Source organism: Taudactylus pleione, unplaced genomic scaffold (genome assembly GCF_031769625.1).
Source record: "Taudactylus pleione unplaced genomic scaffold, aTauple2 ptg000386l, whole genome shotgun sequence".
NCBI lineage: Eukaryota > Metazoa > Chordata > Amphibia > Anura > Myobatrachidae > Taudactylus > Taudactylus pleione.
This window is the reverse complement of record NW_028284787.1, coordinates 2,081,278-2,107,818: the sequence shown is the minus strand read 5'-3', so window position 1 is coordinate 2,107,818 and position 26,541 is coordinate 2,081,278. Positions and strand designations below refer to the sequence as shown.

The 26,541-nt window shown below is 43.8% G+C and overlaps 1 protein-coding gene across 1 annotated transcript in view; it reads left to right on the top strand.

The window, feature by feature from the left end:
• VWC2 (von Willebrand factor C domain containing 2) overlaps positions 1-26,541 on the top strand; it is a 582,935-nt gene that overhangs the window by 203,626 nt on the left and 352,768 nt on the right. The gene's annotated exons all lie outside the window — the stretch shown is intronic.

Genomic DNA, 26,541 nt, shown 5'->3' with positions numbered 1-26,541 from the left:
AGTGATCCACTTTGCAACTGGGTGACTGCTGTCATACTTGCTCCATCTTGCAAAGGATTGTTTAACAGTAAAGTTTTTTTTAAACTGTTACTAGTAGTCTTCCTGGTCCCCTTCTGGTATGAATATCCACTCCCAGCAGCAGCAGGCATAGTGCTCAATGATTCTTCTGGGGCAAGGACTGATGTGAATGATTTAAATATTTTTTGTATTTTTTGTAAATGCCTCATCTCCTCTCCTCCCTCATAAATTGGCTTCAGAATCAAGCGATGAAATTAAATTTACTACTAGTCAATCCTTTATTTCCCTGCCTTCAACTACATACATACTCCATCTCCCTAAGGCCTCTTGATTAATAAAAATACATGTGGCCATGTTGGGCGTTGAACTACCACGTGTTTGTGCCACCCACTGCTGCCACTTAGCTTAGTCAGCCAGCTAGCTTGGTGCAACTTTTGGGCCTAAAATGGATGAAAATTATAGTGTGAGCTGTGGCGTGGTCAAAATTGACTCGAAACGAGTGGAAATTAATGTTGTTGTGGTTAGTAATACTGTAGGAACAAAAAAAGGGAAAATTACTGTATGTGATGTTAGCTGTTTTTGTCAACTTTTGAAAGAAAATACAGATCCAAATCCAAAACCAAAACACACAAGGTTGGTTTTTGGAAAAACCAAATCCAGATCCAAAACACAAAGGAGACATAGATTGAAGACCGAAACCAAAACCAAAACACGGGGGTCGACGCACATCCCTACTCACAAAACCTAAAATCACAAGGTAGGGACTTAAAAGCAATCTAAAACTCATGAGATGCTGTTTTCAGATCCGAGTTCCGAACTTGGTGAGTATAACTGAGCCAGTATAAGTGATCCATGCTGGGAATTCGATTAGACTCGGAACCTCAAAAGCGAACCGAGCATCTTTAGTAATGTATGGTTACATTTGAAACAAATGTCAAAAGGAATATAATGTTCTTTAGTAATTCATATCACTAACTAAATTCTAACAGAAAGAATAGGACCTGATTAACTCATATTTAATTAGTTTTATATATTTTCATTGATCTATACTGGGAGTGTCAGACTTTCTAAAAAAATATGTGTACAAAGAGCCTCATGTATTGGACTCATATAACTTACTGAAAGGACATCCTCATCTATTGTGTGTTTCAATTATATTTTATTTACAGACCCATAGAGTCTATTTTGTTAATGGAACCCCGTGCATTTGTATTTATGATTACATGCAGTTTATATAACTTTATCAGAGTCTGCAGGGGGATCCTCTCTCTGTATATCTTGAGGGAGCAGTCATATTGGTTTATGCAAGGTTGAATGCAAATCAGTTTGTGGAGCATATCTTGCATATTTTTCTCTGTGCTTGTTCTGGAAGCAAGTTTACATAACTACAGGCAGTGCAGAGTAGTACCCAAACTGAACGCATCTTCACTTGCGACTATTGGTGAAATCTTCTTTATTGTATGTTGGTGGCTACTATATCTATCGTGGGCTGTTTTAACCCATCTATCCTGTATTAAATAGCATACACTGAACATAATATATATATGCAGAATCCTATTGGAATTGAAGTGACAAGTTTTATGTGTATATGTATATATCTATATATATGTAAACACACACATACATTTCTGATCACTTTCACAGGATTTCAATTCAAATTAACAAAATTCTAGATGGAGAGTTTAATTTAATCATAATTAAGTGATAAATGCATGTATTTCAGTTAATTGCACAGAGATATTTCCACTACAATATAATGCCACTGCAGCATAAATTCTAGAAACATGGTATTCTTCTGATATCAAACTTACAATTAATAAGCTACCTCTAACCTAAACACTTCCCACAAAATAGGCCTCATAATCATTATCCAAAAATATAATTATACCTATATTATATCTATAGATGAGCGGGTTTGGTTTCCAGAGATCCGAACCCACCTGAATTTAGCAGATCCGAGTCGGATCCAAGCCGGCTTGGATGTTCCCGCCTTACTTGGATCTCTCAAATTGAGGCAAAACCATAGAGACTAAATCTCGCGGTTCGCGAGCTTTCGTCTCTATGATCAATGTAGTTCATAAGGGACCACGCGACGGACGCCATTTCACTCCGGCTGTGGAAACTGAACAGGGAGTGGGGGGTAGTGTAGGGCTGGGAGAGGTGTTGGTGCTGTCTGCTGTGTCCTCGGCTGGTGACTGCTTATCCATTCTGGGCTGGTGCTATGACAGCTGTCACTGTGTTGTCTGCTGTGTCCATCAGGGCTGTTGCTGATCCATCTGGGCTGTCTGTTGTGTCCTGGGCTTGTGTTTTTCATGTCTGATGTGTCCATCTGGGCTGGTGCAGAACTGCAGATACATCTGGGCTCGTGCTGTGTCCATCTGGGCCCAAGTTCTGGACTAAAAAAAATATATATAGTAAAAAAAAAAATCAATCAAAGTGTCTTTTATATTTTTCTGTGTGTATGCGTGCATGTTAGGCTTAACCGCAGTACCGCACAAGATCCAGCCAGCAATGCAAGTTGCAAGCTAGTGCTGCCCAACTCCAGTCATGCTAAAACAAAAAATCAATCAAAGTATGTTCTATATTTTTCTGTGTGTGTGTGTGTTTTTTGTGTGTGCATGCATGTTAGGCTTAACCGCAGTACCGCACAAGATCCAGCCAGCAATGCAAGTTGCAACCTAGTGCTGCCCGACTCCAGTCGTGATCAATCTGTGCTCTGGGCCCAAGTTCTGGAGCATAAAAAATATTAAAATCAATTGTCTTTTTTTCTTATAAATGTATGTGTCTGTGCATGTTATTCTTAACTGCACAAGATCTAGCAAGTTGGCAATGCAACCTAGTGCTGCCCATCTCCAGTCATCATCGATCTGTGCTCTGGGCCCAAGTTGTGGACCGGCAAAAAAAAAAAACCATACTGTATTTTGTTGTCAATTTTTTTCTGTGTGCGCACGACTGCACGTGTGTTTGTATCCGCACCTTGGCTACACTATTGGTGCTTGTGACACTGCTTCAAGACCACAGAAAATATGGAGGGCTGTCACATGACGGGAGAGCAAGGCCAAGAACCACATGTTGTAGCTGCTGCCAGCAGTGCAAGGCCATTAACGTCCTTGTCCTCTATGAAGGCCCATGCCCCAGGGCTTAAGTCACGCAATTGATATGGTAAAGCTACTTTTGCTGAAGTTTAAGAAATAAAAATTGACAGGAAATTTGCCCTTAGTTAAACAAAAAATTGGCCATATGCCATTCACTACACGAAGTTGCAAGGAAAGAATATGGCCTTGGCCTTTCTTTATGAAGAATGCTGGTTCTGATTCTGATAGCCCTCTTGGAAAAAACAACTGTATGCCCTGAGAAATCGAAATCACAAATCCCCGAGGAGAGTACAAGTGTGTCCGCGGTTGCCATGTGTTAGCCAGACCTAAACTCTAGTGTACTGGAGGATCCTCCAAGTTCCAACATTTGTGTGCCCTCTGTAAATGTGGAGAAGGGCAGTCAACATCTTGCAGATGTAGTCAGTGAGGATGCCTATGTGGAATTGCACATGGAGGAGGAGGAGGATATTTTGGTAGTTAAAGGTGCTAAGGATGATGAGGATGTTGATGCCGATGATTTCCTTTGTGTAAGTAAGGGAACATGGATTGAAAAAGCCAAAGCCCATTGTTGTCATGCCGGGGCAAAAGACAAAGAAATCCACTTCTCACGTGTGGAATTATTTTCACCCCAAACCGGACAACAGTTGTCAAGCCATATGTGACCATTGCAAAGCAAGAGTGAGTAGAGGGAGGGACCTAAACCACCTAGGAACCTGCTCCTTGTTACGTCACTTGGAGCGCATTCATCAAATATCAAAGTGTACGTTGCCAAGTTCCAAAACTCAAAATGTAACAAGTCCAGTGTCACTTACCTGCTCCCTCTCTCGGAGATCCAAGTGCCTTCAATCTCCAACACCAACACCTGCATCATCATCAACATCCTCATTCATGATCGGAAGTAATTTAAAAATACAATTGACTATTAAACATAATATCGTTTGATAGAGGAAGTAATTATAACAGCTGTCAACAAGTTTCACAGGGGATCACTGACACCTTGACGGCTGTGCTAGTATTAGATGGTGAAATAATAAAAAATGAGGATGATAGTGTGGAGGAAGTGCAAAAGTAGGATGAGGGGGAAATTTGTGTCCTATCTGACGCTAATGTGGATGTTGATGATAAGGATGTGGTTTGCGTAAATCAGCCACCAGTGACAGCAGTTCTTGCTAATGATAAAAAGAAAGCCAGAAAAGCAACGTCTTGGGTGTGGAATTATTTTAATATAAATTCTGACAACAGTTGTGAAGGCATCTGTTACATTTGTAAAGCCAAAGTTAGCAGAGGAAGGGACGTTAACCATCTAGGTACCTCCTCCCTGTTACGTCAGTTACAGTGAGTTCATGCAATTTGTTTAATAAAATTATAATTTGTAAATTAATAACAAGCAGTCCAGTATCAGCTACCAGCAGTTTGAACCAGCACATGCAATCTACAAAAACCAACACCCTCATCATCAACCTCCTCCTTAATAATTGAAGGTAGTCCTTCCAAAAAATGTTTTGTAGGGGCCCAAACAAACCAAGGAGTTCAGCCACGAAAGTGTCAGTACTACCGTGTTTCCCCGATAATAAGACACTGTCTTATTTTTTGGGGGGTTCCAAAAAACACCATTGGGGCTTATTTTTGGGGTAGGTCTTATTTTAACTAACATTGACAGCAGTGCCCCTTATGCAGGCTCCCCTGTAGCAGTGCCCCTTATGCAGGCCCCCCTGTAGCAGTGCCCCTTATGCAGGCCCCCCCTGTAGCAGTGCCCCTTATGCAGGCCCCCCTGTAGCAGTGCCCCTTATGCAGCCCCCCCCTGTAGCAGTGCCCCTTATGCAGCCTCCCTTGTGTAGCAGTGCCCCTTATGCAGGCCCCCCCCCTGTAGCAGTGTCCTTTATGCAGGCCCCCTTATTGCAGTGCAAGTACGGTACTTACTTGAGTTGCCGCCATCCGGGATGTTCCTCTCACTTGCGCACTGACTGGATCTAATATGATCCAGCAGGCGCGGCCGCACAGGATCCTCAGCGCGCAGGTGACGTCATGACGTCACCCGCGCCCTGCATGACTGGGAACACTGGTCTCTGCAGCATTCCCAGCTCAAAAAGAGAATAAGGTAGGTCTTATTTTCGGGGTATGGCTTATTTTAGACCGGGCTACAAAAGTAAGGGTAGGGCTTATTTTCAGGGTAGGTCTTATTATCGGGGAAACACGGTAGTGGATAAAAAGCTTGGTTTGTTAAACTGTGCATGTCCTTTTTAATATCCCACATAAGAGTGGGTGAGAGGGACAATTCCATCTTGCACCTCTTTCCTTTACATTTGGCATAATTTGGGGCATTGCCGACTGACATTATTATAGTTTATTAAACTGCCATCCTGCCTGCCACTGCTGTGTGGCAATGTTTCATAGATGTAATATATTTTTTTATACTGCTTTGCGTTTGTGCCACTGCTCCGTTGCTTACTTTAGTAAGCCAGCTCGCTGCAGCCTTTGGCCTATATTGGTGAAAAATAGTGAAATCAATATTGTGAGCTGTGAGGTGATTAAAAATGCCTAGAAATGCCTGAAATGCTTGTTATTAAGGTTAATAATACTGTAGGATCAAAAACTGGCCCAAATGATGTGGTTTTAGCTGTTTATATCATTTTTTGGAAAAAATACAGATCCAAAACCAAAACCTAAAAACAAAACACCAAGGAAAAGAATCCAAAACCAAATTCAGATCCAAAACCAGTGGAGATCTAGATCCAAAGCCAAAATCAAAACATGGGGGTCGGCGCACATCTCTAATTACAGTATATCACTATCACAAGATCACAAGTTTCTTAAATACAGCACCTACTGGATTTAGAACTAACAGGCTACATAAAAATGATGCTTATAAAACCAAATATACAGTACCTATGATATTAACACCACTGCCATATATTGTAATAACAATGTATGTAATATAATACTGGTCCTTTTTCTTGGTGTGTTTGGTGATAGGTTTAAATTTCAGCATAATACCAAAGAAGGAAAGGCCCCTAGGATGAAGATGTTTGATGGGAGAACTTTTTTTTTAGATTGAAAGCAAAATAAGCCTATATTCATTTATTACAAGTACACATACTAATACTATTTAATACACTATTTCAAGTGTTTTAATTACTACATTATAAGCAGCTTCCTGTGTTTTCTGTATCAGATCCTTAACTGACTTGAATCTTACAGGAGAAGCTACTTTTACCAATATTGTATTGCAGTGTTTGTTATTAGTGCATAAGATGGTGTGTTTTGTTTGTCATTTAATAGTAAGGTTAAGTTTACATCTATGCTGTTGAAAAGTGCATCAAAAGCGCAAAAAATATACATAGTTACACTTTGCAAGCACTTTTAATGTACGTAAGATGCATTAAGCAGGATTCCATTCACATAAATGATGCATAGGATAATCTGCGCTAATGCATTAAAGTAGAACAAGCTGTAAGCAGACAGCATTGAAGCACATTAGTCATGTGGAACTGAGCCATGGGTTACAAATCTAACTTATAGACTTAACCAAAAGATGTTAGAATTACCATGTCAACTGTACATAACTCCTTTTACACTGAGCTGGTCTAGGTGGTTTTGCACGGGGCCCTAGATTTTCTCCAGTTAGCTCAGTCCTTTCTCCACTACAGTCTATGGGGTTTAAGTGTTAAAGGGCCCTTGCCGTATGTGTAATAGTACAATATATGTAGTATGCAGATGTTAATTAAATGGGTGCCAGACCATCTCAAACTCTTTTATTCACTCATATAGTACATCACTTAGGGGTATATTTACTAAGCCTTGGATAAAGTGAACGGATATGAAGTACCAACCAACCAGCTCCTAGCTGCTATGTCACAGGGTGTGTTTGAACAATGACCGTTAGGACCTGGTTGGCTGGTACTTTATATCTATTCATTTTATCTCCATCCAAGGCTTCGTAAATAGACCCCCAAGTTGAAAGTAGCAACACAATAAACAGTCCATGACAGGTAAGATTCATAGCTGATATTCACTTACTTTTGGGATTCTTGTTATGTCTTTTTCTCTATCACTCATTCCCACAGATTTGTATTTTCTTACTGTTGCTTAAGCTGTGCCAAATAGTCCCTATTGGTCCACCAGGTCTTGGGAAACTAGCCCACACCCATTGTTCTGAAAATGTGTATCTGATTCATCTTCCTATAAATTAAACAACTGGGAGCAACAAAACTATATGGATAGCATACACTGATCGATTTGATGTGCAACATTTGTATAGCTGTGTGCAACTTCGTACAGGTGTAAAATCAATTCCTATGTTATTAAAGTCATAGTCTAGCAGTTCACTATAAACATCTATGATATGAATAAAATCCAAAATTTAAAGAAAAAATATGGTACGCTTCTCCTCTCATAGTATTTCAGTCGTGATGGGCATCTCACGCCATATGGCGTCCAAACATCCAGTTAGTGAGGACACGTCTGTATGCAGGTGGCATTGCTCTTTTCAGGAACCTAGGCTCATGTCTCTCTACATAGGAATCATCGCAGAGATTCATCAAATCTTGGAAAAGAGATAAAGAGTAGAGATATAAAGTACAGACCAATCAGCTTCTAACTGTCTTTTTACAGGCTCTGCTAATGAAAAAAACATTTTGAAGCTGATTGGTTGGTATTTAAACCTGGCATCATTGGGGTTGGGTCATAATTATTTAAATTACGTGTATCTTTTTACTTAGGTTTGACAAAATTGCTTAACTATCAATAGCTGGAGTTAAGACTACCCTACCCTACCCTACCCATTTCCTGCTACCACTCATTCAGCCGGTATCAGCGCAGAGAACTAGATGGGCACAAACTCCATCTGGCAGTTCTGGCAAATGCCAGAAGGGCCGGTCTGGCCAGTACTTACAATGTGGGTACAGATGGAAGCAGTGTTCCTGGCCACAGAACTCTGTACATGCAGTGCTGTGGCTGTCTGACTGACAGAGACCTACTGCTGTGCCTGTGCAATGATAGAGTAGATGTAGGTGGCTGGCGGGCAGCATTAGGCAGTGACTCAGCCTGCCTCCTTCTCTTTGACCAGCAGGGAATTGGGGATGAGATGACGCAGTGACGTAATCACACGTCTGTCTCTCAGTCTGCTGCCGTGCGAAGAGGAGGATCTGCCACTGTGAGAGAGGACCACGCGGATGGCGATATCAGTGATAGCAGTCAGCAGGGAGTGGTGAAAGAGTTCTGAGGATGGCATTAGGATCACAAGAGAGGTAAGTTGGAAAGAGCTGCATGAGGGGGGAAGCCACATGAGGGAAGGTATACTGTGTGAGGAGGGCATTTGGGAGAGCTGTGTGAGGAATATGGTGTCAGGAAGAGCTGTGTCAGGGAGATGGTGTGTCACGGGGAGAGCTATGTCAGTGGGCATGCTGTGTCAGTGGGAGATGGTGTGTCAGGGAGAGATGGTGTGTCAGGGAGAGATGATGTGTCAGAGAGAGAGCTATTTCAGGGGGAGATGGTGTGTCAAGGGGAGATTGTGTTAGGGGGAGATGGTGTATCAAGGAGAGATTGTGTCAGTGGGAGAAGGTGTGTCAAGGGGAGAGCTGTGTCAAGTGGAGAGCTGTGTCAGGGGGAGATGGTGTGTCAGGGGGAGATGGTGTGTCAGGGGGAGAGTTGTGTCAGGGGGAGTGCTGTGTCAGTGGGAGATGGTGTGTGAGGGGGAGAGCTGTGTCAGGGAGATGGTGTGTCAGGGGGAGAGCTATGTCAGAGTGAGAGCTGTGTCAGGGGAAGATCGTATGTCAGGGGGAGATCGTATGGCATGGGGAGATGGTGTGTCAAGGGGAGAGCTGTGTCAGGGGGAGATGGTGTGTCTAGGGAAGAGCTGTGTCAGGGGAAGAGCTGTGTCAGGGGGAGATGGTGTGTCAGGGGGAGAGCTGTTTCAGGGGGAGATGGTTTGTCAGGGGGAGAGCTGTGTCAGGGAGATGGTGTGTCAGGGGGAGAGCTATGTCAGTGTGAGAGCTGTGTCAGTGTGAGAGCTGTGTCAGGGGGAGATCATATGTCAGGGGGAGATGGTGTGTCAGGGGGAGACATGTGTCAGGGGAAGAGCTGTGTCAGGGGGAGATGGTATATATTCCCCCTCTATGTCCACGTGGATAATAATGATGTTGGATAGTAACTGATGATGTCAGGGTACATCTACAGAAGAGGATCTATCCACTACCATGAGTGTCAGGGGGAAAGCTGTGTGACAATGTGTTATATGGGGCATTATTGTTTTATAAGGGGCATTACTGTGTGGCATAATGTGTTATAAGAGGTATACCTGTGTGACAAAATGTGATATAAAGGGCATTACTGTGTGGCATTACTGTGTTATAAGGGCATTACTGTGTGGTATTGCTGTTTTATAAGGGGCAGTACTGTATGGTATAATGTGTTATAAGGAGTACTAATGTACTGTGTGGCATAGCGTGAATGGGCTCTGTGTGGCATAAAGTGAATGGACTCTACTGTGTGGCATAATGTAAATAAGGGGGACCACTGTGTGACATAACATGCCTAAAGGGCACTACTGTGTGGTGTTGTGTAATGTGACTAGGGGACACTACTGTGTGGTGCAATGTGAAGAATGGGCACTACTGTGCTGTGCAATGTGACAAATGGGCACTACTGTGTGGCATAATTTGAGTTGGGGTTACAGTTGTGTGGTCACGCCTTTTCCCAACGAGACCATACCTGTTATTTTTTGCCGCACGCCTTTGGTGTGCTCTCTCCCTTGTTTGGTTGTGGATGGCATCATCAGTGTTCTTTATGTACACAAGGCACAAAATGGGTAGTTATGGCTCTGCTTTGGTGTGTACAGATGTATCATCCTCTTTGTTCAGCACCGCCTGCCCTAAAACTTCCAACAGTGAACACTATCTAATCCTCTACAACTGGTAAGCATGGGCTTTGTCAGTTGGGAAATTGCTGTCCCTTTTTTGTGTGTGACCTGCCCCAATGAAGTGCCAGTTTTACCTAAAAGAACCAACCAAATACCAAATATCTGACTATGTCACATGTTTGAATCCCCTGCAGGATTTGCTCTGTTGCATGCATTTTAATGCAGAAAATGATATATACTTGTATGTTGTTCTAATAATTGTTATATTTGTAAGAGCATAGGCTATGAAGTGGGAGAAGTCAGGAATAGTAAGGGGAGGAGTCTATGACTGGGGTCAGATGCTGTCGCCGAGGTGGGCCTGTGTGCTTTAAATGCCAGGGCCTATTTTTAGTCCCAGTCTGGCCCTGATTATGTTTTTGTATTATTTTAATTTGCAAAGATCTCATACTTAAGTCAACGAAAAGTTTAATTTTAGATGAAAAGTTTAGTTTTTGTTAAGATATTAGAGATAACACAGAAGTTTCTTCTCTATTCTCTATGTAGAAATAAAAAAGTTCTTTCTCTATGACTTTTATTATTAAAATACCTCATTTAATAGTTCATTATTACAAATATACTAATAATCTTCTAAAATCATTCTTAAAATTTCAAAATCAGGAATAAAATATACCCGGGTCATAATGATCCACCTCAACTTCCTTGTAACATCTTTACACCCCAATGATGCAGGATTAACTCTCTCCATTTTATCTCCAAGATTTGATAAATCTCCACCTATGTCTCAGTAGCTTAAAAACAGTTTCTGTGCAATATAGGTCACAGCATGTCCCCATTATGACAGCATGACAAAGCTCTCACTGAAACCCTGATCCTCATTGTTGGATTGGTAGCTTGTTTGCCTCCAGAATACTGCTTAGTATCCACAGCCAATTAGAATGGTAACTGTCTGATATAAAAAAACAGGCACAGACAGCCACAGGTTCCCGAAACAGAGCTCACCGATTTATAGTGGTGGCATTCTCACTTAGGCTAGTTACTGGGGCCAATGTCAACTAAACAGCCATCAACCAAAGGAGTGCTACATATAAAGAACATGTTACTCTTGATAGTAAAATTATATGCACATCTGTTTACACTATTGTTATTGTACTGAATCTAGGATAGATTTATTAACAAAGATGTACAATTTTGCTTAGACAGTTACATAACTCACTACAGAGCATAATCATAAGCAACAAACAGCTTCCTAAGCTTTCATCTTCTCAATTGTCAAAGTAGCTTTGGGTCAGAAAATCCCAACCTGTAAAAACAACAAGATCACAATGTAAAATCGTAAGCAAATGTGACTGAAAGCACAGAGGAATAAATGCTCTTTTCATCAACAAGAGGAAAAAAAATAACAAAAATGTTGGCAGCTTTTTTTTCAAAGGTCATTGAGTTTCTTTTGCTTTGGTCATTGGTATTCAGCATACAAAATATTTTCTGTCCTCTCTGATATAATGCTGTATTTAGGCAGGATCCCGGCCCTTACAAAACCTGTAGTTGGGAACAAAAATGACAATCTGCAATAGAAATTTGAAAGTATCAACATGCCTGAGTGGATGACATTTATAACAGCTTTGATGTACTTAGGTCTGAATACATGGGGTCGAATTTGTAAACCCTCACATCAGTATTATAATCAATACGTCATTTCTAGTGGGACATTACATATTCTCAGATCGCCTTTCTCATGGGATGTAGGCTTTCAGTTTGACAAAGGCTTGTTACTTCTTGTCATAATAGATCATAGAGCTTCAAGGCAGTGAGCTGAATGCAAATGAAAAGATATAGAAAGAATGAACCACATCTCAATATGCTAATACCTAACAGAAAGGGGCATGTTATCAGAGCTTTTTAAAGTAAGCAACAAATGATTTTGAGCTTAAACTGAATCTTCTTATGATCTTCAAAGAAAGTTTTTAAAAAAAAAAAACATTTTTTATTATTTTCCTCTAGTCTTCCGTTTCCAGTAGCAAAATAATATGTACTGTATTATAATACAAAATAAAATTAAGGATACAGTACAATTTGAAACGTAAAAGTATCAAATATTAAGTTTTTGGATGCAGAAAATACTAGATTAACACAGACATTTCTATTTTACTGTTAAAGGGTTGTTTGAAATAATCACAAAATATATCCTATTTTAAAAATAGCATTCTATTTTACAGCACATGCAAAGTCCCTATTTTTGGATCATTTTTAATATTTACCATGGAAATACTATGGGGTCTATGTACTAAGCCTTTGAGAAAGATAAAGTGGATGGAAATAATGTACCGTATCAACCAATCATCTCCGAACTGTAATTTTTCAAACACAGCCTGTAAATTGACAGTTGGAGCTGATTGGTTGGTACTTTTGCTCCATTCACTTTTTCTCTCTCCAAGGCTTAGTACATAGACCCCTATATCTACTTGTGTTAAGTTTTTTTTTTCAGGCAGATGAAAAAAGGAGAATAAGAATTGAGTACATGGAAATAACCTAATACTGGCACTATAAATTATGTGTAGAACTGATACATTATACCACATATCCACTGGAGCAGTCCTATTTCCTTGCTCACACAGAACAAATGTATGAATAAAAAGCAGCGGCGGCTCCTACCTTTTACTGGCAGGGGAGCTGCACCTAGTCGCATTTTGGTCAACAGTCCAGCCGGCTCTATCCTGTTCTATCTCCGGCTACTGTCAGGTGCATTGTGCATGTTCAATGAATCGGGAAAGGCGCACGACCAGCGCATGCACCAAAGCACTGGCTTCTTGGGACTGCATCGAATGCAGCCCCTTGAAGCCAGATGTGGATCACAGCAAGGCAGGAGAGTGACTTCCCATTGGAAGCACTCTCTGCTATTCTGCAGCCCCTAAGTAAAATCCGTCACTGGTAACAAGTATATATAATGAGTCTATCTATCTATCTATCTATCTATCTATCTTATATACACACAAGTTATAACGATTTAAAGTGGCTTGCAAAAGTATTCAACCCTCTAAAAAGTCAATACATATGTCTGTATTAGAAGTAGGGGTGTGCACCAGCCACTTTTCGTGTTTTGTGTTTTGGTTTTGGATCTGGATCTTTCTTCGTGTTTTGGATCTGGATTGGTTTTGCCAAAACCACCCTTCCGTGTTTTGGGTTCTGGGTTTTGTGTTTTGGATCTGTATTTTTTTGAAAAAAAGCATAAAAACAGCTAAAATCACAGAATTTGTAGGTTTTTCTGCTCCTATGATATTATTAACCTCAATAACCTTAATTTCCACTCATTTCCAGTCTATTCTGAACACCTCACACCTCACAATAGTGTTTTTATGTCCAAAAGGTTGCACTGAGGTAGCTGGATGACTATGCTAAGCGACACGAGTGGGCGGCACAAACACGTGACCCATCTAGGCGTGATACTGCAGTGGCAGACAGGATGGCAGTTTGAAAAACTAGGCCCCAAACAGTACATAATGCAAAGAAAAAAAAGAGGTGCAAGATGGAATTGTCCTTGGGCCCTCCCACCCACCCTTATGTTGTATAAACAGGACATGCACACTTTAACAAACCAATCATTTCAGCACCAGGGTCTGCCACACAACTGTGGCTGAAATGATTGGTTCGTTTGGGCCCCCACAAAACAAGCTGGCAATTAATCAGTCCCTGCACAAACTGGCTCTACGGAGGCAAGATGTCTTCCTCATCCTCCTCATCCACCAATTCCTCACCCTCTTCAGTGTGTACATCCTCATCCTCACAAAGTATTAACTCGTCCCCACTTGAATCCACCACCACAGGTCCCTCTGTACGTTCTGGAGGCTGGTCTCCCTGGAAGAGCTGATAATTCATTTTGATGAACATCATCTTCTCCACATTCTGTGGAAACAACCTCCTACGCCTTTCACTGACAAGGTTCCCGGCTGCACTAAACACTCTTTCGGAGTACACACTGGAGGGGGGGCAACTCAGGTAAAATAGAGCCAGTTTGTACAGGGGCCTCCAAATTGCCTCTTTTTCCTGCCAGTACAGGTATGGACTGTCTGACATGCCTACTTGGATGCTGTCACCGATGTAATCCTCCACCATTCTGTCAATGGTGACAGTATCATATGCAGTGACAGTAGACATGTCAGAAATTGTTGCCAGGTCCTTCAGTCCGGACCAGAAGTCCAAACTTGGTCCTGCCTGCCCTGCATCACCACCAGCGGGTTGCTTAGGATACCTAAGTTTTTTCCTGGCAGCCCCAGTTGCGGGAGAAAATGAAGAAGGAGCTGTTGACGTGTCACGTTCCGCTTCAGCTGACAGTGTGTTCACCAGCAGGTCTTTGCACCTCTGCAGGCTAGTGTCGGCCGGAAAGAGAGACACCACATAGGCTTCAAACCTAGGATCGAGCACGGTGGCCAAAATGTAGTGGTCTGATTTCAACAGATTGACCACCCTGGAATCCTGGCAAAGCGAATGAAGGGCTTCATCCACAAGTCCCACATGCCGAGCAGAATCGCTCCGTCCTAGCTCCTCCTTCACTTTCTCCAGCTGCTTCTGCAAAAGCCTGATGAGGGGAATGACCTGACTCAAGCTGGCAGTGTCTGAACTGACTTCACGTGTGGCAAGTTCGAAGGGCTGGAGAACCTTGCACAACACGGAAATCATTCTCCACTGCACTTGAGTCAGGTGCATACCCCCTCCTTTGCCTATGTCATAGGTGGATGTATAGGCTTGAATGGCCTTTTGCTGCTCCTCCAACCTCTGAAGCATATAGAGGGTTGAGTTCCACCGTGTCACAACCTCTTGCTTCAGGTGATGGCAGGGCAGGTTCAAGAGTGTTTGCTGGTGCTCCAGTCTTCGGCATGCAGTCGCTGAATGGCGAAAGTGGCCTAACATTTTTCGGGCCACCCAAAGCGTCTCCTGCACTCCCCTGTCGCTTTTCAGAAAATTCTACACCACCAAGTTTATAGTGTGAGCAAAACATGGGATGTGCTGGAATTTGCCCAGATGTAATGCCCGCACAATATTGGTGGCATTGTCAGATATCACAAATCCCCAGGAGAGTCTTAGTGGGGTAAGCCACTGGGCGATGATTTCCCTCAGTTTCTCTAAGAGGTTGTCGGCAGTGTGCCTCTTACTGAAACCGGTGATACACAGCGTAGCCTGCCTTGGAACGAGCTGGCGTTTCTGAGATGCTGCTACTGGTGACGCTGCTGCTGTTGCTGCGTAAGGTGATACATCTACCCAGTGGGCTGTCACAGTCATATAGTCCTTAGTCTGCCCTGTTCCACTTGTCCACATGTCCGTGGTTAAGTGGACATTGGGTACAACGGCATTTTTCAGGACACTGAGGAAACTTTTTCTGACGTTTCTGTTCAGTCTCGGTATCGCCTGCCTAGTGAAGTGGAATCTAGACGGGATTTGGAACCGGGGACACACTACCTCCAGCAATTGTCTAAATCCCACTGCACTAATGGCGGATACCGGACACACGTCTAACACCAACATAGCAGTCAAGGCCTCAGTTATACGTTTTGCTTCAGGATGACTGCTGTCGTACTTCATCCTCCTCGCTAAGGACTGTTGGAGGGTCAATTGTTTAGTAAAAGTAGTGGTGTTCCTACTTCCTCTCTGAGATGATGAACGACTCCCAGCAGCAGCAACAGCAGCAGTGGCAGCAGTAGGCATAGCAATGCAGGATCCTCCGGAGGAATCCCGGATAGGAGAGTCAGTCATGCCAGTGACATGGCCTGCAGGACTACTTCCGATCCTGACTAAGGAGGAAATTGACGAGGAGGGAGTTGACGGTGTGGTTTGCAGGCGCTTGGATACAACAGGACAACGGGATTTAGGTGTCCCTGGACTGCTTACGGTCTTAGCCAAAGTTTCTGAACTTGACAGTAACTATTTATGAACGCGCTACAGGTGCCGTATAAGGGAGGATGTTCCTAGGTGGTTGACGTCCCTACCCCTACTTATTTCACCTTTACATATGGTACATATGGCAAGACAGTTGTTGTCCGGATTTGGATAGAAATATTGCCAGACCAAAGAGGTGGAATGTTTGGTCTTCTGCCCAGGCATGACCGTGATGGGCTTTTTCATCCAACGGACAAATACTGTCTCCCCCGGAGCCTGATTTAAACAAACCACATCACCATCAGAATCCTCCTCGCCAACTTCCTCCTCAGCGCCAGCTACACCAGTATCCTCATCCTGTTGTACTTCAACAGTGACATCTTCAATTTGCATATCAGCAAGTGGACTGTGGGTGCTCCTTTCAGCACTTGCAGGGGGCGTGCAAATGGTGGAAAAAGCCACCTCTTCCCATCCAGTGCTGAGAAGGTCAGGCATCGCAACCACCACCACACTTGGACTCTCCTTGGGGATTTGTGATATCTTCTTAGAAAGCACAGTTCTTCGCTGTGCTTTTGCCAGCTTAACTCTTTTGATTTTTTTAGTGGGAGGAGGGCTTCCATCGTCATGTGAAGCTGAACCACTAGTCATGAACATACTAGGGATCGACCTTAGCCGTTCCTTGCCACTCCGTGTCGTAAATGGCATATTGGCAAGTTTACGTTTCTCTTCAGCTGATTTAAATGTTTTTTTCAAGGTCATTTTCCTGAACTTTGTCATTCGGGATTGTATATGCCCTCTATTATGACATTGGGCATCTGCCTTGGCAGACGACGTTGATGGCATGTTATCGTCTATGTCATGACTAGTGGCAGCAGCTTCAGCACTAGGAGGAAGTGGTTCTTGATCTTTCTCTATTTTATTTTTATCGGAGAAAGTTTGGTCCTCCATTTATGTTATATCGATTTGATATATACGTGCGGCTAAACACAGAAAATATTTTTTTATTTTTGCTGGAGAGTAGTGCACTTTGTGGGTTACACCAGCCTTTAAGAAATGTGCCAGCCGGCTCTTTACTTATGGGACACAGGCGCACGCTTGGCGCTGCTCCTTTGTTGATGCACGTGCGGCTACTGCGCACACAATTCACAAACACAGAAAATATATATTTTTTTGGTTTGGTGTGTACTTTGGGGATTACAGCACCCTTTAACGGTCAAGCCAGCTGCCCCTTTACTTATGACACAGGCGCATGCTTGGCACTACTTTGTTGATGCACGTGCGGCTACTGCGCACACAATTCACAAACACAGAAAATAATTTTTTTTTTGGTTTGGACTGGAGTGTACTTTGGGGGTTACAGCACCCTTTAACGGTCAAGCCAGCCGGCCCTTTACTTAGGACACAGGTGCACGCTTGGCACTACTTTGTTGATGCACGTGCGGCTACTGCGCACACAATTCACAAACACAGAAAATATTTTTTTTTTGGTTTGGACTGGACTGTACTTTGGGAGTTACAGCACCCTTTAATGGTCAAGCCAGCTGGCCCTTTACTTATGACACAAGCGCACGCTTGGCACTACTTTGTTGATGCACGGGCGGCTACTGCGCACACAATTCACAAACACAGAAAATAATTTTTTTTTTGGTTTGGACTGGAGTGTACTTTGGGGGTTACAGCACCCTTTAAAGGTCAAGCCAGCCGGCCCTTTACTTATGACACAGGCGCACGCTTGGCACTACTTTGTTAATGCACGTGCGGCTACTGCGCACACAATTCACAAACACAGAAAATAATTTTTTTTTTGGTTTGGACTGGACTGTACTTTGGGGGTTACAGCACCCTTTAACGGTCAAGCCAGCCGGCCCTTTACTTATGACACAGGCGCACGCTTGGCACTACTTGTTGATGAACGTGCGGCTACTGCGCACACAATTCACAAAAGCAGAAAATATTTTTTTTTTTGGTTTGGACTGGAGTGTACTTTGGGGGTTACAGCACCCTTTAACGGTCAAGCCAGCCGGCCCTTTACTTATGACACAGGCGCACGCTTGGCACTACTTTGTTGATGCACGTGCGGCTACTGCGCACACAATTCACAAACACAGAAAATAATTTTTTTTTTGGTTTGGACTGGAGTGTACTTTGGGGGTTACAGCATCCTTTAATGGTCAAGCCAGCCGGCCCTTTACTTATGACACAGGCGCACGCTTGGCACTACTTTGTTGATGCACGTGCGGCTACTGCGCACACAATTCACAAACACAGAAAATATATTATTTTTTTAGCACTTGGGGGGAGCACCCCTGATGGACAGAGCACCCCCTGGACAACACTACAGCACCCCTTTAGGACTGGGACACTGCACAGGACTTTGGAGTGGACACAGCCCCTATGGAGAACTGACTGCACAACACAGTCCAGCCAGCCCCTATGGACTTTGAAGTAGTGGACACAGCCCCTATTAACAACAGCAGCACAGCACAACACAGCCAGCCCCTATGGACTTTGAAGTAGTGGACAACAGCAGCACAGCGCAGCACAGCACAGCACAGCACAACACTACTCTACACTACACTACACAGCCCAGCCAGCCCTAACTCCCACCCTCCCTCTTTACTGTCCACAGCCGAGTGAGAAAATGGCACCGACGCGGGTTCCTTATATAGGATCCAAAACCCGCGAGACTCGGAAGGCGGGATGATGACGTTTTGCCTCGATTTCAGATCCGAGTTAGGCGGGAAAAGTCGAGCCTGACTCGGATCTGCCTCGGATCGGGGGGGCTCGGGGGGGTTCGGATTTCAGAAATCCGAACCCGCTCACCCCTAATTACAAGTGACAGTTACACAAATTTTTCCAGACAGTACCTTTATTGCAAATCAGTAGACAGTTTAAGTAAACTTTAACACACATAATTATTTTTCTGTATGTCTTTTTTTATTTAAAAAAACTGAAAAATGCTTCTTGCATAATTATTCAAACCCTGTAAATAATACTTGTTAAATCCTCCCTTTGCTGAAATAACAGCTTTAGCTTCTGATCTGATATTTAAAAGGGCAATGATTTTACTAGCCTTGTCTTGCAAAAAAAAGCATTGTCCTTTTAAATATTGGGCATAAGCACAATCAGAAATGCTGGGTTTTATAACCCAACACTTTGTAAATAAAAACCCCCGGACTGCAATTTTCAAATAGTGTCACAGATTCTCAATTTGAGATCTGGGGGGTTATTCATGAAAGCATGGAGAGTGATACAATTGTGAGAGATAAAGTACCAACCAATCTGCATCCAGCAGTCACTTTACAGGCTGCATTTAAAAAATGACAGGAGCTGATTGGTGCTTTATCTTTCACAATTGTATCACTCTCCAAGCTTTAATGAATAACTCCCCTTGACTTTGACTTGGCAATTGTAGAACATTTTTGCTGTTCAACCATGCCAGTGTTGCTTCGACCATGTACTTAGGATCATTGTCATGAAAGGTGAACTTTCTCCTAACTTTAGTTTTATAGTAGACTAAACCAAGTTGTCTTGCAGTACAGTATATCCATACATACTTACTCTCCCGGAAGGTGATGGAGACTCCTGAAATTTCAAGTACATACTCAGACCCCCGGAAAAGTGTGTGGACCTTTCTGAAATCCGAACTCCCCCGAGCGCCCCCGATCCGAGTCGTATCCGAGTCAGGCTCGACTTTTCCCACCTGACTCGGATCTGAACTCGAGACAAAATATCATCATCCTGCCATCTGGATCTCGCGGGTTTTGGATTCTATAAAAGGTCCCCGCGTCGGTGCCATTTCTCACTCTGGCTGTGGACAGTGAAGAGGGAGGGTGGGAGCTAGGGCTGGCTGGGCTGTGTTGTGCTGCTGTTGTCCATAGGGGCTGTGTCCAGTCAGTCCAGAGGGGCTGACTGGGCTGTGTTGTGCTGCTGTTGTCCATAGGGGCTGGCTGGGCTGTGTTGTGCTGCTGTCATAGGGGCTGGCTGGGCTGTGTTGTGCTGCTGTAATAGGGGCTGGCTGGGCTGTGTTGTGCAGTCAGTTGTCCATAGGGGCTGTGTCCACTCCAAAGTCTATAGGGGCTGGCTGAACTGTGTAGTACAGTGTCCCATAAAGGCTGTAGTCCTAAAGGGGTGCTGTAGTGTTGTCCAGGGGGTGAATTGTGCATCAGAGGTGCTCCCCCAAAGTGCACTCCACAATTTTTTTTTCTGTGTTTGTGAATTGTGTACGCAGTACCTGCATGTACATCAACAAAGTAGCGCCAAGCGTGCACCTGTGTAATAAATCAAGGGCCGGCTGGCTTGTCCGTTAAAGGGTGCTGTAACCCCCAAAGTGCACTCCAAAAAAAATAAAAAAATGTTTTTTGTGTTTGTGAATTGTGTGCGCAGTAGCCACACGTGCATCAACAAAGTAACGCCAAGCGTGCGCCTGTGTCCTAAGCAAAGGGCCTTCTGGATCATCTGTTAAAGTGTGGTGTAACCCCCAAAGTGCACTATAAAAAAAATAAAAAAAAATATTTTCTGTGTTTGTGAATTGTGTGCACTGTGGCAGCACATGCATCAACAAAATAGCGCCAAGCGTGCGCCTGTGTCCCATAAGTAAAGAGCCGGCTGGCTCATTTCTTAAAGGCTGGTGTAACCCACAAAGTGCACTACTCTCCAGCAAAAATAAAAAAATATTTTCTGTGTTTAGCCGCACGTATATATCAAATCGATATAACATAAATGGAGGACCAAACTTTCTCCGATAAAAATAAAATAGAGAAAGATCAAGAACCACTTCCTCCTAGTGCTGAAGCTGCTGCCACTAGTCATGACATAGACGATAACATGCCATCAACGTCGTCTGCCAAGGCAGATGCCCAATGTCATAATAGAGGGCACATACAATCCCAAATGACACAGTTCAGGAAAATGACCTTGAAAAAAACATTTAAATCAGCTGAAGAGAAACGTAAACTTGCCAATATGCCATTTACGACACGGAGTGGCAAGGAACGGCTAAGGTCGTAACCCCCAAAGTGCACTCCAACTAAAAAAAACATTTTCTTCTGTGTTTGTGAATTGTGTGCAGTGTATGTGCATCCTCAAAGCAGCAGTGCCAAGCGTACATCTGTCTGTTAAAGGGTGGTGTAACCCCCAAAGTGCACTCCAACAAAGAAAAACATTTTCTTCCGTGTTTGTGAATTGTGTGCACTGTATGTGCATCCTCAAAGCAGTAGCGCCAAGCGTGCATCTGTTTGTTAAAGGGTGGTGTAACCCTCAAAGTGCGCTCCACAAAAATTAAAAAATTCTTTTTTTCTGTCTTTGTAAATTATGGGCCTGATTCAGACCTGCTCGCGTGTGCTATGCGCTCGATGGTGGCCCAGTGCGCATGCGGAAGACAGTGCAGGCTCTGTCGGCCGCATGCGCGAGCCCCGGATAGCGACGGGCAAACCGTCGCTCCGGGTCTCGTACCAAAGGGGGCGTGCTGTCGATGTTGAGTGACAGCATGCCCCCTTTGGTGGGTGGGCCAGGGGCATGGCTGCCCAGATAGAGGCATTCCCATAGGAACACCTACCATCAGGGGCCAGCCCCACTGACATCACTTGTGATGTAAGTGGGAGTGCTTTCGGCTCTGTTAGAGCTGAAAGCACTCTTGGGCTTGCGGCAATGAGACCCTATCACAAGGGTCTCATCGCAAGCCCGATGGTCGCGATGGTCTTGACCATCACGACCATCTTCCTGGCCGCTTGCTATAGCTGTGGGTGGTCATCCACAGCTATGCAAGCTGCCGGGAGGCCGCTCTAAAAAACAGAAGGACGGCCCTGATTCAGAGCTAGCGCTTTTTCAGAGCGTCTGGCTCTGAATCAGGCCCACAGTGCACTACAGCTGCACGGGCATCAACAAAGGAGCAGCGCCAAGCGTGCGCCTGTGTCCCATGAGTAAAGAGCCAGCTGGCTCTTTTCTTAAAGGGTGGTCTAACCCACAAAGTGCACTAGTCTCCATCAAAAATAAAATAATATTTTCTGTGTTTGTGTGAGCCTTAGCCGCATGTATATATCAATATAACATAAATGGAGGACCAAACTTTCTCCGATAAAAATAAGAGTGAAAGATCTAGAACCACTTCCTCCTAGTGCTGAAGCTGCTGCCACTAGTCATGACATAGACGATAACATGCCATCAATGTCGTCTGCCAAGGCAGATGCCCAATGTCATAGTAGAGGGCATATACAATCCCAAATGACAAAGTTCAGGAAAATTACCTTAAAAAACATTTAAATCGTCTGAGGAGAAACGTAAATTTGCCAATATGCCATTTACAACACGGAGTGGCAAGGAACGACTAGGATCTTTCCCTGTGTTCATGACTAGTGGTTCAGCTTCACATGACGATGGAAGCCCTCATACCGCTAAAAAAATCAAATGAGTTAAGCTGGCAAAAGCACAGCAAAGAACTGTGCGTTCTAAGAAGATATCACAAATCCCCAAGGAGAGTCCAAGTGTGGTGGCGGTTGCGATGCCTGACCTTCCCAGCACTGGACGGGAAGAGGTGGCTCTTTCCACCATTTGCACGCCCTCTGCAAGTGCTGATAGGAGCTCCCACAGTCCACTTGCTGATATGAAAATTGAAGATGTCACTGTTGAAGTACAACAGGATGAGGATACTGGTGTAGCTGGTGCTGAGGAGGAAGTTGGTGAGGATTCTGATGGTGATATGGTTTGTTTAAATCAAGCTCTGGGGGAGACAGTTGTTGTCCGTTGGATGAAAAAGCCCTTCATGGTCATGCCTGGGCAGAAGACCAAACATTCCACCTCTTTGGTCTGGCAATATTTCTATCCAAGTACGGACAACAACTGTCTTGCCATAAGTAAAGGTGAAATAAGTAGGGGAAGGGATGTTAACCACCTAGGAACATTCTCCCTTATACGTCACCTGCAGCGCATTCATAAAAATTTACTGTCAAGTTCAGAAACTTTGGCTAAGACCATAAGCAGTCCAGGGACACCTAAATCCCTTTGTCCTGTTGTATCCAAGTGCCTGCAAACCACACCATCAACTCCCTCCTCGTCAATTTCCTCCTTAGTCCGGATCGGAAGTAGTCCTGCAGGCCATGTCACTGGCATGACTGACTCTCCTATCTGGATCCTGCATTGCTACGCCTACTGTTGCTACTGTTGCTGCTGGGAGTCGTTCATCATCCCAGAGAGGAAGTAGGAACACCATTAATTATACTAAACAATTGACCCTCCAACAGTCCTTAGCGAGGAGGATGAAGTACGACAGTAGTCATCCTGAAGCAAAATGTATAACTGAGGCCTTGACTGCTATGTTGGTGTTAGACATGCGTCCGGTATCCGCCATTAGTGCAGTGGGATTTAGACAATTGATGGAGGTAGTGTGTCCCCGGTTCCAAATCCTGTCTAGATTCCACTTCACTAGGCAGGCGATACCGAGACTGTACAGAAACGTCAGAAAAAGTGTCCTCAGTGTCCTGAAAAATGCAGTTGTACCCAATGTCCACTTAACCTTGGACATGTGGACAAGTGGAACAGGGCAGACTAAGGACTATATGACTGTGAAAGCCCACTGGGTAGATGTTTCACCTTATGCAGCAACAACAGTAGCGTCACCAGTAACAGTATCTCAGAAATGCCAGCTTGTTCAAAGGCAGGCTACGCTGTGTATCACTGGTTTCAGTAAGAGGCACACTGCCAACAACCTCTTAGAGAAACTGATGGAAATCATCGCCCAGTGGCTTACCCCACTTAGACTCTCCTGGGGATTTGTGATATCTGACAACACCACCAATATTGTGCGGGCATTACATCTGGGCAAATTCCAGCACATCCCATGTTTTGCTCACACAATAAATTTGGTGGTGCAGAATTTTCTGAAAAGCGACAGGGGCATGCAGGAGACGCTTTGGGTGGCCCGACTGCGTGCCAAAGACTGGAGCGCCAGCAAACACTCTTGAACCTGCCTCGCCATCACCTGAAGCAAGAGGTTGTGACATGGTGGAACTCAACCCTCTATATGCTTCAGAGGATGGAGGAGCAGCAAAAGGCCATTCATGCCTATACATCCACCTATGACATAGGCAAAGGAGGGGGTATGCACCTGACTCAAGCACAGTGGAGAATGATTTCCGTGTTGTGCAAGGTTCTCCAGCCCATATAACTTGCCACACGTGAAGTCAGTTCAGACACTGCCAGCTTGATTCAGGTCATTCCCCTCAGGCTTTTGCAGAAGCAGCTGGAGAAAGTGAAGGAGGAGCTAAGACGGAGCGAATCCGCTCAGCATGTGGGACTTGTGGATGAAGCACTTCATTCACTTTGCCAGGATTATAGGGTGGTCAATCTATTGAAATCAGACCACTACATTTTGGCCTCCGTGCTTGATCTTAGGTTTAAAGCCTATGTGGTGTCTCTCTTTCTGGCCGACACAAGCCTGCAGAGGTGCAAATACCTGCTGGTGCAAACACTGTCAGCTGAAGCGGAACGTGACATGTCAAAAGCTCCTTCATTTTCTCCCGCAACTGGGGCTGCCAGGAAAAAACTTAGGTATCCTAAGCAACCCGCTGGTGGTGATGCAGGGCAGGCAGGACCAAGTTTGGACATCTGGTCCGGACTGAAGGACCTGGAAACAGTTTCTGACATGTCTACTGTCACTGCATATGATACTGTCACCATTGACAGAATGGTGGAGGATTACATCGGTGACTGCTTCCAAGTAGGCATGTCAGACAGTCTGTACCTATACTGGCAGGAAAAAGAGGCAATTTGGAGGCCCCTGTACAAACTGGCTCTATTTTACCTGAGTTGCCCTCCCCCCCCTCCAGTGTGTACTCCGAAAGATTGTTTAGTGCAGCCGGGAACCTTTTCAGTGAAAGGCGTAGGAGGTTGCTTCCACAAAATGTGGAGAAGATGATGTTCATAAAAATGAATTAGCAACTCTTCCAGGGAGACCAGCCTCCAGAACGTACAGAGGGACCTGTGGTGGTGGATTCCAGCGGTGACGAATTAATACTCTGTGAGGATGAGGATGTACACAACACTGAAGAGGGTGAGGAATCAGTGGATGAGGAGGATGAGGATGACATCTTGCCTCCGTAGAGCCAGTTTGTGCAGGGACAGATTAATTGCCAGCTTGTTTTGTGGGGGCCTAAACGAACCAATCATTTCAGCCACAGTCGTGTGGAAGACCCTGGCACTGAAATGATTGGTTTGTTAAACTGTGCATGTCCTGTTTATACAACATAACGGTGGGTGGGAGGGCCCAAGGACAATTCCATCTTGCACCTCTTTTTTTTCTTTGCATTATGTACTGTTTGGGGCCTAGTTTTTCAAACTGCCATCCTGTCTGCCACTGCAGTGTCACTCCTAGATGGGCCACGTGTTTGTGCTGCCCACTCGTGTCGCTTAGCATAGTCATCCAGCTACCTCGGTGCAACCTTTTGGACATAAAAACACTATTGTGAGGTGTGAGGTGTTCAGAATAGACTGTAAATGAGTGGAAATTATGGTTATTGAGGTTAATAATAGCATAGGAGCAAAAAAAACACAAATTCTGTGATTTTAGCTGTTTTTATGCTTTTTTTAAAAAAAATACAGGTCCAAAACACAAAACCCAGAGCCCAAAACACGGAAGGGTGGTTTTGGCGAAACCAATCCAGATCCAAAACACGAACAAAGATCCAGGTCCAAAACCAAAACACAAAACACAATAAGTGGCCGGTGCACACCCCTAATATATATATATATATATATATATATATAAAATGTGTCAAAGGTGCGGCACTTGTTTGTAAAAAAACCACTCCATTTGTCATATAAATGTCATCAATGTTTCTGTGCTTTAATGCACTATCTTCAGGATATAAAAGGGAAATACACCGCTTTGACACATTTTATGGAATTTTTGTGAAGGTACCACTTGCAGCTAAGTGGCTTGTCATTTTTGTGCTGGACTACACAATATTGTAAACTCCACATGTACTTTGATGAGATTTTTTCATTAGTGATGGTTTCTTCCTAGCGACCCTCCAATACAGACCAGTTGTACAGATGCAGAGCTCTTGATATGATTGACTGATGCACTTCCACTTTCATGTCAGCCACTGAATTCTGTGACTCCTACAAACTGATAGTTTATCTTCCCTCAGAAATATTGCTCTGATGAGTTTTGAGAGATGGCCTTGTATAGGCAGTGCCTGGGTTTTATGATGCAGCTTTCATTTCCTCACTGCTCACTGGAATATAAAAACACTGGGATAATATTGTTTAGCCTATTCCTATCATGTGCATACAGTATGTATGACCAATGTTATTTGAATTAAGAGTCTAAACCTCACCTTTTTTAGTTATTTACCAGTTGTGGCTAATTATAAGCAAATTGTTAGGACAATACATTTTTTACATGTAAACTTGGAACTTACACAGCACCGATGCACGCAACTTTGTTTTTCCTTTATATAAAAAAACCTGAAGACAATTATGAGTTTGAAAGTTTAATTTAAGAGCCTACTGGTTTGCCATAAAAATTGGAAAAATCTGCACAAGTGTCATTTGTAATATAGACAAATCTGTTTTTGAGCTAGTGTATATATACTTTGTGGAGAGAGGCAGCACACAGAACAATATCTTCAATTTGTGTTGTGCATAGTCCAGAAACTATAAATACATGCTCTCACACACCCAGTGTACAAAATGATGTGCACCAACACA